The 15391-nt window shown below is 34.4% G+C and overlaps 1 protein-coding gene across 1 annotated transcript in view; it reads left to right on the top strand.

Moving 5' to 3' along the window:
- Positions 1-15391, top strand: part of COL24A1 (collagen type XXIV alpha 1 chain) — a 392309-nt gene that overhangs the window by 89909 nt on the left and 287009 nt on the right. The gene's annotated exons all lie outside the window — the stretch shown is intronic.

The following is a 15391-nucleotide window of genomic DNA, read 5'->3' as shown; positions in this document are numbered from 1 at the left end:
CCAGTAATACCTGAGAACGTGAAGGAGTATTTAGATTAAAAAATAACTCGAAATGTAACAGTTCTAAACCACTTAACATACCAGTGGAAGAGACCTTTATCCCCATGACAAGGTGCTAAAATTAAAATGTCACAGGAAATACATGAACAATTTAAAACACTAATGATAGCACTATTCACCCTCATGTTTTAGAGGTTTTTAAAATGCCTGCTTCAGATGTTAGCTCAGAAACTAGTTTCTTATATTTTCATGTTAAAAAAAAATCAAGTAAAGTGAATTCTTCCAGATAATATAATAATTTCAGAGATGGGAGGAAATTTTGACATTATCTAATACCCCCATTATTTAACAAATGAGAAAACTGTAGTTCAGAAAAAGCATCCTCGGGTTATCCTGGCTGTGTTAGTATAGCTAATTAGCCACCTGCTTTCACTTGTGCTGTTTTTTTATTACAATTCAAAGATATTTATTAGGGTAAGACATTCTGTGCTATACTCTGCTCTCTACTCTGTGAGGAAGAAAATTGTTTTTAATAACAGCTTTTCTAAAACTTTGGTGTGTATAATTAAAATCCTGATTATAATACTAAAGGATTACAAATCTCACCAGAATATTCATATCCTTTTAAAGCATTTTATTCTTTGAGCTTTGCAATATTTCTTGAAGATAGACTAGGACAATGGCACTATTATATGGGTGAGGAGAACGAGGCTCAGTGACATAAAAATACTTGCTCAGAATCCCATAGTTAAAAGTGATAAAGAATTGAGCCCAGCTCCTTTGAATGTAAATCCAAGATCCTTCTCCTTACTACGTAGATATTTCTGCTGTCTGTCTTCTACCTCACACTACTTAGAAGAACATGATTTATGTTTTCATGACATATGGCCAAAATGTGATAAACTTTTTTTTTTTTATTGGAGTATAATTGCTTTACAATGTTGTGTTAGTTTCTGCCTTACAATGAAGTGAATCAGCTATATGTATACCTGTATCCTCTCCATCTTGGACCTCCCTCCCACCCCCCACCCCCAATCCCACCCATCCAGGTCATCACAGAGCACTGAGCAGAGCTTCTTGTGCTTTATAGCATGTTCCCACTAGCTGTTTGACCCATGGTAGTGTATATATGTCAATCCTAATTTCCTAATTTGTCCCATCCTCTCCATTCCCCCCCCTGTGTCCACATGTTCATTCTCTATGTCTACATCTCTATTACTTCCCTGCAAATAGGTTCATCTGTACCATTTTTCTAGATTCCACATATATGTGTTAATATACTATATTTGTTTTTCTCTTTCTGGCTTACTTCACTCTGTATGACAGATTCTAGGTCCATCCACATCTCTACAGATGACCTAATTTCGTTCCTTTTTATGGCTGAGTAATATTCCATTGTATGCACATACCACATCTTCTTTATCCATTCATCTGTCGTTGGACATTTAGGTTGTTTCCATGTCCTGGCTATTGTAAATAGTGCTGCAACGAACGTTGGGGTGCATGTGTCCTTTTGAATTATGGTTTTTTCAGTGTATAGGCCCAGTAATGGGATTACTGGGTCATATGGTAGTTCTAGTTTTAGTTCTTTAAGGAACCTCTGTACTGTTCTTCATAGAGGCTGTATCAATTTACATTCCCACCAACAGTGCAAGAGGGTTCCCTTTTCTCCACACCCTCTCCAGCATTTATTGTTTGTAGATTTTTTGATGATGGCCATTTTGACTGGTGTGAGGTGATACCTCATTGTAGTTTTTTTTTTTTTTTTTATGGTACGCGGGCCTCTCACTGCCGTGACCTCTCCCGTTGTGGAGCACAGGCTCCAGACGCGCAGGCCCAGTGGTCATGGCCCACAGGCCCAGCCGCTCCATGGCATGTGGGATCCTCCTGGACTGGGGCACACACCCATATCCCCTGCACCGGCAGGTGGACTCTCAACCACTGCGCCACCAGGGAAGCCCCCTCACTGTAGTTTTGATTTGCATTTCTCTAATAATGAGTGATGTTGAGCATCTTTTCATGTGCCTCGTGGCCATCTGTATGTCTTCTTTGGTGAAATACCTATTTAGGTTTTCTGCCCATTTTTTGATTGAGTTGTTTGTTCTTTTGATATTGACCTCCATGAGCTGTTTGTATATTTTGGAGATTAATCCTTTGTCTGTTGCTTTGGTTGCAAATATTTTCTCCCATTCTGTGGGTTGTCTTTTCATCTTGTTTATGGTTTCCTTTGCTGTGCAAAAGCTTTTAAGTTTCATTAGGTCATTTGTTTATTTTTGTTTTTATTTTTATTTTCATTACTGTAGGAGGTGGGTCAAAAAAGATCTTGCTGTGGTTCATGTCAAAGTGTGTTTTTCCTACATTTTCCTCTAAGAGTTTTATAGTGTCCGGTCTTACATTTAGTTCTTTAATCCATTTGGAGTTTGTTTTTGTGTATGGTCTTAAGTAGTGTTCTAATTTCATTCTTTTACATGTAGTTGCCCAGTTTTCTCAGCACAACTTATAGAAGAGGCTGTCTTTTGTCAACTGTATGTTCTTACCTCCTTTGTCATAAATTAGGTGACCATATGTGCATGGGTTTATCTCTGGGCTTTCTATCCTGTTCCATTGATCTATATTTCTGTTTTTGTGCCAGTACCATACTGTCTTGATTACTGTAGCTTTGTAGTATAGTCTGAAGTCTGGGAGCCTGATTCCTCTGGCTCCATTTTTCTTTCTCAAGATTGCTTTGGCTATCGGGGTCTTTTGTGTTTCCATACAAATTGTAAAATTTTTTGTTCTAGTTCTGTGAGGAATGCCATTGGTAATTTGATAAGGATTGCATTGAATCTGTACATTGCTTTGGGTAATACAATCATTTTCACAATATTGATTCTTTCAATCCAAGAACATGGTATATTTTTTCATCTGTTTATGTTATCTTTGATTTCTTTCATCATTGTTGTGTAATTTTCTGAGTACAGGTCTTTCGCCTCCTTAGTTAGGTTTATTCTGAGGTATTTTAATCTTTTTGTTGTGATGGTAAATGGGATTGTTTCCTTAATTTCTCTTTCTGATCTTTCATTGTTAGTATGCATAGGAATGCAAGAGATTTCTGTGCTTTAATTTTGTATCCTGCAACCTTAACCAAATTCATTGATTAGTTCTAGTAATTTTCTGGTGGCATCTTTAGGATTTTCTAGGTATAGTATCATGTCATCTGCAAACAGTGACAGTTTTACTTCTTCTTTTCCAATCTGTATTTCTTTTTCTTCTCTGATTGCCGTGGCTAAGACTTCCAAAACTGTGTTGAATAGGAGTGGTTTCACTTTAAAATTTTAATGTATTAAGATAAACTTACAAAACTGTCAAGAAATGAAAAGTAAGCCAAACATTTTGTTTTCTTGCAATTACATTCAACATTCAAGTTAATCTTGTAATAATTATAACAACAGAAACTGTACCATCATCATTACCATCATCACCAATTTTTAGTCTCAAGCACTTTGTTAAATATTTTGTATGCCATCTCATTTGATTACACTCTATTATACTTCTGAATGTTAGTATATTCTTTACATTTTATCTCTCTTACACATATCCCAATAGAAGTACCTCTCTTATGTGTCAAATATCTAATCTAAATATGCAGATTGGGCTGTCTCAAAATTGATAGTAGGTGAAGTTCATCTTCTTTATTCTTGTTCTCCATTCTATGTCTTAATTTTTTTTCATCCATCTCCCACTAAAGTATGCTGTCAGTAAAAGAACTAATTAATTTATTTATGCTATTATATTATTTCCAGTGCTTAAAGTGTTACCTTACCCATTAGTAATTATATTTTAAGTATAGTTTAAGACAGAATAAGTAATCTTTAATGGTGGAATTTTAGGCGTTGCTGAGGAAACATTTTCACAGAGTCTCTGTGATATATCACTTAAGTAGCTACCATCTTTATTTATTAATATAGCTGGTCTTATATAGATATTAACTTTATCTTTCCTTGGGGGGGGCTGCATTGGGTCTTCATTGCTGCATGTGGACTTTCTCTAGTTGCATCGAGCGGGGGCTACTCTTGGTTGCAGTGCGCGTGCTCTCTCATTGTGGTGGCTTCTCTCTTGTTGCAGAGCACGGGCTCTAGGTTCGTGGACTTCAGTAGTTGCAGTATGTGGGCTCAGTAGTTGCAGCACACAAGACCTAGAGCACAAGGGCTTCAGTAGTTTTGGGACACAGGTTCAGTAGTTGTGGCTTGTGGGCTCTAGAGCGCAGGCTCAGTAGTTGTGGCGCATGGGCTTAGTTGCTCTGTGGCATGTGGGATCTTCCTGGAGCAGGGCTCGAACTCATGTCCCCTGCATTGGCAGGTGGACTCTTGACCACTGTGCCACCACAGAAGTCCCTTAACTTTATCTTGACAATGTATAGGTATTATCTACTTCCCTACTGTATAATGAACTGTAAAATCGTCCATGGAAATTTATAGATAACTTCTGGTTTCTTACTCCATAGGGAATTATAATATTATCCAACAGATGCTATTGAGTTCAAAAGAGGAGTTCAAGAAAACTGTGGAAAGATAGTGAATGGAATGATCACTGGGTTCTTTTTTTTGAGTGCACTGTTCTTTATATTAAAAAATTTGTAAAGTTTTATTTCTTTAAAGATATATGCCTTTGTAATAGATTTAGATCTTAGAAAAATTATATTTGAAAAACACATGCATTCCATTTTTCCTAAATAGTGTTATAAAAAAGTCTGTCTAGTGCTGTACTGTGTCATGTATACTATATGTACTTTCTCGTTTTTACCACAAAATGATTTGACCATGTTTATGAGGAAATCACTGTACTTAGACTAAGATACAGTTACAACCACAAGTCAAATTATGCCAAGGTTGACCTCAGAGACTGTTCCAGAATATTATCCTATGCATAAATGCTCCACCATGTTATGTTTATTATAAGTAAAATCATCTTCAGATATCTTTGACATTAAGTAAGGGCAAACATATTATTATGGGATATTATGTGGCATGAGACACATATTTCAATTTAGATGATTCAAATTCCATGAGAAGAATGGTTACTTATTACTGTTTTAATAATAGTAAAAGGACAATATCTTTTGATAAAATTTCCACTCTCTTTGACCTGGAAAGATATTAGGTGTGTGAATACAAATATGGCCATTTTCTCTTGGTCATTTATTAAATTATGTATACTATTTGTTGTTATATATGAAGTAGATATTCAAATACGGAAGCAGAATTAAAGGATCCAGACCAACATAAAGAGCTGACAGAAACCATACATGTGAAAGAAAATACAGAAACCTGGAAATGCTGAACTCTAAAAAGGACCCATTTAAGAAGTTTTTGGCTATGCATATGTCAAAGACTGTTAGGTCCAATCTTCTGCTGGTTTCATAGCTATTTAGAAGTGTAGGTTGGTGCTTCATTAAGGTACAGCTATGTGGATCCCATCCATGTTATTTCACTTACTGTCCTTAGAATTTCTAAGATGTACTTTATTATAATCACCACTCCCCTTTAATTAATTTGATTAGTCTTACATTGTAAATGAGCTTGTTTCCTCAAATTTTAGGTAGATACAATTACTCAGCCTTTGAGCATAGCATATGATTCAGTTTTTTAAAAATTGAAGTATAGTTGATTTACAATGTTGTGTTAGTTTCAGGTGTACAGCAAAGTGATTCAGTTATACATGTATGTATTCTTTTTCAGATTCTTTTCCATTATAGGTTATTATAAGATATTCACTGTAGTTCCCTATCCTATACAGTAATAGTTCCCTATCCTATACAATAAGTCCTTGTTGTTTACCTATTTTATATATAGTAGTGTGTATCTGTTAATCCCAAACTCCTAATTTATCCCTCCCTTCTCCCCCTTTCCCCTTTGGTAACCATAAGTTTGTTTCCTATGTCTGTGAGTCTGTTTCTGTTTTGTAAATAAGTTCATTTGTATCACTTTTTTAGATTCCACATGTAAGTGATATCATATATTTGTCTTTGATTACTTCACTTCATATAATAATCTCTGTATCATCCATATTGCTGCAAATGACATTATTTCATTCATTTTTATGGCTAAGTAATATTTCATTATATATAATTAATATGTATATTAATATATATATTCCATATAAAATGGAATATATGTGTGTGTATATATATACACACGCATATACATATGTGTGTGTATATATATATATACACACACCACATCTTCTTTATCCATTCCTCTGTCAGTGGACACTTAGGTTACTTCCATATTTTGGCTATTGTAAATAGTGCTGCTATGAGCATTGGGGTACATGTACCTTTTCGAACTACAGTTTTAATCTTTTCTGGATACATGCCCAGGAGTGGGATTGCTGGATCATATGATAACTTTATTTTTACTCTTTAAGGAACCTCCGTACTGTTATCCATAGTGGCTGCATCAATTTACACTCCCATCAATAGTGTAGGAAGGTTCCCTTTTCTCCATACCCTCTCCAGTGTTTATTGTTTGTAGACTTTTTGGTGATGGCCATTTGGACTGGTGTGAGGTGATACCTCATTGTAGTTTTGATTTGCATTTCTCTAATAATTAGCCATATTGAGCATCTTTTCATGTGCATGTTGAACATGATTCAGTTTTAAATAATTATTGTAACATGTAATTTGTAGAATAATAGTAACTCCTTTTAGATAACTCCTTAAATTTTATGTAACATATTACACTTATATTTTTAGAGTCTCTGAAATTAAAGCCAGAAACTGGTAAAATAAATTACTTCACTTTCTGTATTATAAAATATGAAACACTCTGATAGTCAAAATAGCTGGTAACCAGCTGGTAACCAGTCTTTCTAGTAGGCATAGAAAACTTCAAAATCCAAGTTTAGGTCACTATAAATATAAGCTGTTTTGGATTACTGTAATGGTTTCTAACCTGAGTACTAAAGCTCTATGTTTGGTGTGAATAGCTTACAAAAATATGAAAGTGTATATGTATTGACATGACATCATATACCTGTGCAGCATAGAAATATATAGGGGAGTAGTCAAAGTCCTGTCCAAAATTGTTAGTAATATTGCTAAGCTTAAGTTTGGGAAGATGTTGCTATAAATCATATGCTCATACTGGTTGCCAAAGAATCACTTATTTCCCTGAGTAAACACTAAGCATGGAATTAAGTTGTTGTGAGCCAGCTTCCTTAGTGATGTCTATATTGTTTTAATGAAATTATAGACTTACAGGTAAGAGATATCCTCTCCTAGACAGTATAAATATTATGTGAATGCTATTGAAAATGGATACATTTTAAAATAACATATTATTTTGGTTGTTTGAGTTATTTATTATTTAGCCTTGTACTGGTATTTTTTACATTAATGTTTGTGTTAAGTTATTTCATCTTAAATCTTCCCAGAAAACTCTTTCTTCCCCAAAATAAAATATTATATTTATTCAGAGTTTGCAGATAAGAGTTAATATTTGTCACATAATGTGTTTTTGCTTTTTCAACCAGGAAAAGTAAAAAACTGGTTTTGTTAGGAATTTGGTATATTTTAGGATCAGACTATGTAAAAGTAGTTTTATTAACAAATTCATTTGTTCCTTAGTCTTGGGTTGTTGGCATTTGAGAAGTGGTTTTCTTCCTTGTATTGTAAACTATTTTTGATTTTAGGATCTTAGTATTAGGTACTCACTAATCACAATTATTTTAAAATGCCTTATGTAATCAGTTACATATTAGTCAGTGTTTGTGTACTCATGCTTTTTGATATTGAGATACTGTAGTTCTTCCCTCTTCCTTTTCTTCCCTCCTACACTCCCTATAATGTCACAATTGGATCAAAATCCTTGTTGTCAGTTAATGTTAGAGATCTTAAAAACAAGGTAGTAGACCATCTTTATTGGTCAGGACTGTTTTTAAAATACCAAAGAACTCCTGTTCTATTTTACATGTTTTACTGTCTTTGAGAAGTTTCTTGGAGCATATGATATGAACCAAATTATTTAAAAGCATAAAACCATCCGCTGATTTATAATGGAAAAGAAGAATGCTATTTAAAAAAAATGGGAGACACAGGGAAAGAGGATATATATGTATTTAACTTCATATTTTATATATGTTACTAATTTCAAGTAGCTCTCTTTTTAATGCAAAGTTTCCAAACTTCCTTATGTAGTGTGCAGTCAGGAAATTCTATAGCTGCTATTAAAAAAGCATTTTACAGGGCTCCCAGATTGATTTAATCAGTAGTCTCTTGTAGTAAGTTGAAGCAAATTTATGTAGCTCCACGACCTAAAATATCTCTGCTAGAATTGATTTTTCCAGGATTGAAGGTAACATGATATTGGAGATTTGGATTGACTCTCAACAGTACCTAGAAAACTGTTGTCAGAATACACAGGTTTTCTAAGGACTTTTTCAGATCTGATAATAATAGATTATACATAATCAAATCATATTATATTTGAAGTTTGACAAAGAGCAAAAGAGTACTCAGTTTTCTTCCTATGAATAGCAAAGTATCGCAGCCTTAGAATAGTGGACAAAATAACACGCTTAAGGCACCGGGACTTCAGAGATGTTTACTTTTCCAACTATAGAAAGGAGTGTCTCCTTTTCTCTTACAGGTTTCTGTTAGAAGAGTCTATTTAAAGTAAACTGTATTTTGGCTTCTAACTTCAGTGTTAGAATTTCAGAATATAAAATCCTTCTGTTAAACATCTGTTATTAGTTCTATCTTTAGCCCCAAACAATCTTAAATACGTATTGCACAGCTGTGTTTCAAATACATACATTTTATGGAGAATTTGGAGACAGTGTTTTCTTTGTCCCAGGAAAAGTTTGAAGTTGATTCATGAAGAAAGAACTACTGTTGCTAGAGCATTACAAAATATTGTCATTAATTTTTCAGTGATTCTGCCTCTTTCAGGAAAAATGTATTTTCTGGATTCTACTTTACTGGGATGATCTGTAGTAACTATGTTTGGCTAACTATAACTTGACAAGATGTATGAAGAGACCAGGACTTTGAATTAAACCCATCTTCAAGGTCGGGTCAGTTACTGAGAAGAGGGATGCCCAATGAACTGTAGTTGGTAACTTTGGGGAAGTCCAGGAAGAGCATGATTTCATAGAGGTATGACACCAACAAATGGGAATTCAGGCAGGCATTTATTTTCAGGGTGGATAATGTAAGGGAAAACTCAAGAGAGTCTTGTAGGTTATCAAAATCAGGCATGTGGAAATGTGAGTGCAAATATGGAAGTGAGGTTTGGCTTGGCTTGTATTCTCAGTGTGGGAAAATGGCAAGAATGAGGCATGACCCTTATGATTGAGGGATAATGTGTGGCAAAACTGGTTCTTGAACACAAGAAAAAGGAAGAGTCCAACTCCCAGAACTAGAGTACAAGCTGGTAACCAGTCTTTAAGAGCAAGGCAGGAACTTGAGCCTGAGAACTGAGGCCCAGATCATAGCTAGGTTAACAGCAAGCCTGACTTGATGCCAAATCTCCAAGAATTTGTCTAAAACCCATTAAATTCCTACCTAAGTTTAAAATTAGTCTCAACTGTTAGGACATGGTTGACCTTGAAATGTGGATCAAATTGTCTTACCTATAAGGAAAAGAAAGAGTCAGAGACTGGATTATCACAGAGCACTTTACACTCCAGCCTTTACCTACAATAATTGTGTTTCCCTTTGAAGGATTTTAAAATATCAGGATTTTCTAGTAGTATGTATTCATGTGTAGAATGTGTAAAATTAACCTCTGGGTTTTATGTTAGTGTGTCTAGTCCTAGACAATTTAGTGCAGTCTTCTGTTTTCATTGCTTCGTCTTGGAAAAAGTTGAATTTCTGTTTTTATTGGTAATGCCTGTTTACTTTATCACTAATGCCTGTTTAGTATATATGTCTTTTATGATAATTTTAATTTATCTCTACTTTAGATTGAATATATTATTTCTATACATTTGTTCTTTAGAAAGAGCAAAATGTGTTCATAGTTAATTGTAGTCTTTAACAGAAAAATTTTGCAATGCTTTTATTTTTTAATTCCATAAATATAGTCACCAGTATTTTATGGTTATTTTAGTCCTCGTGTTTCTCTAGTTATTTTGTATTCAGTGTTTATCTACTGTCTTTGTAGAACTAGGAAAATAATTCTTTTACTAGACTCCCTAAGCAATAAGTTTTCCACTGTTTCCTGATATTTAGCTGTACCACCAAGTATAGTATCTGTGTGTAGTCTACAATATTAACACCACATATATATTCAGGCATACCAAGTCTAGAATACTTGTTTTGTTCTTAGTGTTTGATAACAGTACAATAAGACCCAGGCAAGAGAGAAACTTGATCTGGGCTGTGCACTTTAGAGGACCCTGTACATCACAAACAAATAAAATAAAATGTATTTTAAAAACTCTTGATTTTCCCATCACTCAGGATTTAGCACTTAGCATTGGCATTGTGTGACCTGTAATCCTAGACATCCATTCTTGTTATTACGTATTAGTTACCTATTGCTATGTAACAGATTGCTCCATGTTAGCAGTTTAAAACAATAATAATAAATATATATTATTTCTTATAGTTTCTGTGGGTCAGGAATTTGGGAGTGGCTTATTTGGGTGGGTCTAGCTTAGGGTTTCATATGAGGTTACAGTCAAGATTTTGGGCAGAACTGCAGTCATCTGAAGGCTTGACTGGGGCTGATCTGCTATTAAGGTGGCTCACTTACTGGCAGGTGGGAAGTCTCATTTCCTCCCCATGGGGAACTCTCCACATTGCAACTTGAGTGTCTTCACAGCATGGCTGTTGACTTCCACCAGAGCAAGTGGTCCATGGGAGCAAAGTGAAAGGTATAGTGCCTTTTATGACCTAGCCTAAGAAGTCACATTCTGTTACTTCTATATTCTGTTAGTCACATAGGCCAGCCAGGAGTCAAAATGGGGGGTCACTACACAAGGGCATTAATACCAGATAGTGAGAATCATGAGGGTCCATCTTTGAGGCTGGCTACGAAAGTATTTTAATAATGTTCAAGGCTCAGAGAAATTCTTCTCCACATCTCTTTCTTATAACCTCACATCTGAATACCATGAAGTTTTGAGGCTGGTACCACTGCCAACATTAGAGACAGAAACTGCTTGAGATTGTGATGAGGACTGAGCAGGCGGTAGAAGCACTTTGGTTGAGGAAAGATGAATTTACTTATCTAATTCTCCTTTTAGTATGAATGCAATAGGCTCTTGTATAATGAAGTACTGCTTCAAGTAATGCAAACTTTCTATTTTCTTGCTTCTCTTTGTGTTCTTTGTGTTTGGCTTCAGAGGTAGTAGAACTAGTGCAATATTTGCAATAGCTGAGACTGAGAAATTCCCAGAGACTGAGAAACATTTTGTATTATTAAACAATTCATATTACTCTTAAATTTTGTATATCATAGGTATAGAAACAAAATTCATGAAGCATGATAAAAATTGTTTATGTAGGTAGCTAGATGGATAGGAAATTGTAGAATTATGCAGTTTTAAAAAGATATTTAATTAGATTACAGTAAAAATGTTAAAGTAAATATAAAATTTTAAATTTATTTAACTAATATTGATTATTCATTGATTATAATTTTCAATAGAGAATTAAAAGCAGTAGAAAATCTTCAAAAAGATTATTTCCTTAAATTCTTAAAATCTAGAAACAGTGTGAGTACTCTTACATTGAGCATTACCACATAGTAAATTCTGCAAATAGGACTTTATTTAAAGGAGATATAATTACCAATTATATTAGTTTTCTATCTGTTGCTACATAACAAATACCACAAACTTAGAAGCTTAAAATACACCCATTAATAAATCTCATAGTTTTCATCAGTCAGCAGTCCAGATACTACTTAACTAGGTCTTCTGCAGTCAAAGTGTCAGCTGCTGCATTATCATCTGCACGCTTGACTGGAGAAGAGTTCACTTCCAAGCTCATTCAGGTTGTGAGAAGAATTCATTTCCTTGAGGTTGTAGAACTAAGAGGCGCTGGCTCTTTGCTGGCTTTTGGCTATAGCCCAACTTCAGGTCCTATGGACTGTCCACAGTTCTAGAGGTCACTCACAGTTCCCTGCTGTGTGGCCTCTCCAACACAGCTGCTTATTTCATCAAACTCAGGAAGACTCTAGCTCCAGGCTGCTAAGATGGACTCTTATATAGTATAACATAATCACATCATTGGCCTCCCATTACCTTTGCTCTATTCTATTTGTTAGAAGAAGCAAGTCATAGTCCCACCACACACAAAGGGAGGGTATCATACAAAGATGTGGGCAACAGGAATCATTAGGAGTCACCTCAAAATCTGTCCACTACATTGATCAAACAGTGGAAATGAGCAAGAAAATTATTCATAACTTGAAGAGATCAAGTGAAATCCCTGAAATGTCATATTCTTTACAAAATAAAATTTTACAACTGATCAAAACAATGAAAATGTAAAAAATAGAATTATGTTCACAGAAGTAACAATGCAACTCTGGCATGCCATTTATTTACTTGTTTATTTGTTTGTTATTGAAGTATAGTTGACACAACATACAGTGTTGTGTTAGTTTCAGGTTTATAGCAAAGTGAATCAGTTATACGTACACATATATCCACTCTTTTTTAGATGTAATGGCCCATATAGGCCATTACATAGTATTGAGTAGAGTTCCCTGTGCTATACAGTAGGTCTTTATTAATGATCTGTTTTATATATAGTAGTGTGTATATGTCAGTCCCAGTCTCCCAGTTTATCCCTCCCCTCTTTCCACTGGTAACCATAAGTTTGTTTTCTATATCTGTAACTTGATTTCTGTTTTGTAAATAAGTTCATTTGTACCATTTTCTTAGATTTCACATATAAGTGATATCATATGATATTTGTCTTTGTCTGACTTACTTCACTCAGTATGACAGAGAAGATGATTATTACATTCATGAAATTGGCAAGTTGGGCTAAAAGGGCAAAAATTCAAGCTTTCCTATGGATGATTATCCTGGAAAATGGCCATTATATCCTTTGGTAGTAGGAGGATATTTCTAAGAGAACACAGTTTGATTAAATTAGGGGTTATAATTTTCCACTAAGTAAATATGAGAGAAAATTTAGTATTTCATTTTGCAACAAATTCTTTCAAGTGGAGAAAGAAATTGTAGAAACTGTGTCATTTGTATTCCAAGTTCGAAGGCAGAGTGTTTTGTCACTACTCTTCCATATTTCACAACCAACATTTAAGATCATTTTTTTTTACAGTGAAGATATATGGTTGCAAATACTTAGGTTTATTTTATTAAAGGAATTCAGAGCTTTACCTGCAGTAAAAAAAAAAAATGCATATAGTTGCCAAAATTGAAATAACAACTGAATAACATTGTACAAGCAGTGACATATTTAACAATATAAAACATTGGCATGATTTTCTTCAAAAGAAAATATATGTCCAATATGTAGCCAAATATAATGATGCTTTTTATGGAATTAACTGTACTATATTTCATGAAACAAGAAAATGTAGGAATTATTTCAAATATTGATGACACGATGGTCAACATGTAAGATGGGTTAAAACAAAAAGATATCTCTATCTAGAATAGAGAGTTAAAAATGAACTGCTTAATGCATAGTAAAGTGAGAGGAGAAATAATACATAAAAAATGTTAAAGTAGGTGTATTCTCAGTTCAACTAAATTGTTTCGGGGGCAAAGTGAAGTTGAACAGCTAATATTTATTATATGTATTATTGAACTACCAAAAGAATAGGAAGTTGAAATCAATAAGTACTTATTTCGTTGTTTTTATGCTGGTTGTAGAAAATACAGGCTTTGTGATAAGTGGAGAACTAATCACAGTTCTCTCCCTTCTCCTAGCAGGGAGAAATCACTAGTTGTGTGGGATGCTGAACTGGAGAGCAGCTCCTCCCACTGGATGAGGGTGGGGGGCCAGTCGGTCCCAAAGAGCACATTCTCTAGGCAATCCTGAGTGAGTGCCCAAAGATGTTTTCAGCACTCCCACTCCTTGTTCAGACCAATTGTTTCCTTGTTTTTTGAGAAAAACTTTATTAAGATGTAATGTACATACCATAAAATTCACCCCTTTAAAGTGTACAATTCAGTGGTTGTTAGTATATTCATAGACTTGTACAGCCATTGCACTAATTTTAGAACATTTTCATCACCTCAGAAAGAAACCCAATATTGTAAGCAGTCACTCTCCAATTCTTCACCACACCACCAGGCCTCAACAACCACTAATCTACTTTCTATCTCCATAGATTTGCCTATTTTGAACATTTCACATTAATGGAATCATGTAGTATGTCCCCCATTCTCTATTATTTCACTGGGGTTTCTGGAAAACCTACTTATGATCCATCTAAAAAATCAATCATCTCATGTTTCAGATTTATTACAGTATTTTTCTTCTACTTTTTCCATTACGTGTGTATCACAGATACTTTCAAATACCCATAATAATTCATACTGAATGGAATGATGTATTGCAGATTTGTGGGCTTATTTTATGGTCAACAGGATTTGACTTCCAAGGACAATGAGAGCAAAATGCCTGCCTGAATTTCAACTGACTTTGAAGGGGGTATGGCTGCAATATGTTTGACTATACAGATGGTTTTTGCATTATCCTCTGATTACAAAATAAGAAAAACCACTCCTAGTACGAGTTAACTATGTCTTAGAAACATCATATCTTTTTTTCCATTGTTAAACCATCTTTTCAACTTAGCCCATTCGTGTTTGTACTAGTGAACGAGTGATTATTGGCAGTCTGTTGAACACATAATATTTAATACTGACTTGCCTAAATAAAAGATTATAAAAATCTAATAATGTACTTTATTTTGTTAGCCTTAAAAGTTTTTAAAACTGAGTGTTGTCAAAGTGTTCATAATAAGTATTATAAAGAATTTTGTAAAGTAGCCTTTTAAAAAGGGAGCTTTGAAGTTGATAAACTCAATGGTAAATCTCTCGAGAAAAACTTTGAGTATATAAAGCAAGAGTAACTGAGTAATTGAGTTATTTTACAATAGAATTTATAATGAGGAAGTGTGTTAATTTACTGTCCTTCACAGTTTTACTGTAGAATTCTCAATAGACCTTTGGGAAGCTTATATTTCAATCTCACTGCATTTTGTATTTACAATATTTATGTGCATTTTCCCTTTTCTTAAATGATGTTTTTACATGTTGTATTGTATCTTGGAATGATGGGTTAAAGTATTTAATATAGCATGGTAGAACGAGCACTGACTCTGCAATCAGACTGCCTGCATTCAAAGCTCAGTCCAATCCAACATTAGTGGGTGCAAGTGACTTAACCTCTCTGTGCTTTAACTTCTTCAACTAT

The sequence above is a fragment of the Delphinus delphis genome, chromosome 1 (assembly GCF_949987515.2).
Source record: "Delphinus delphis chromosome 1, mDelDel1.2, whole genome shotgun sequence".
Taxonomy (NCBI): Eukaryota; Metazoa; Chordata; class Mammalia; order Artiodactyla; family Delphinidae; genus Delphinus; species Delphinus delphis.
Note: the sequence above shows the minus strand (reverse complement) of the source record. Positions and strands in the feature narration are given on the sequence as shown.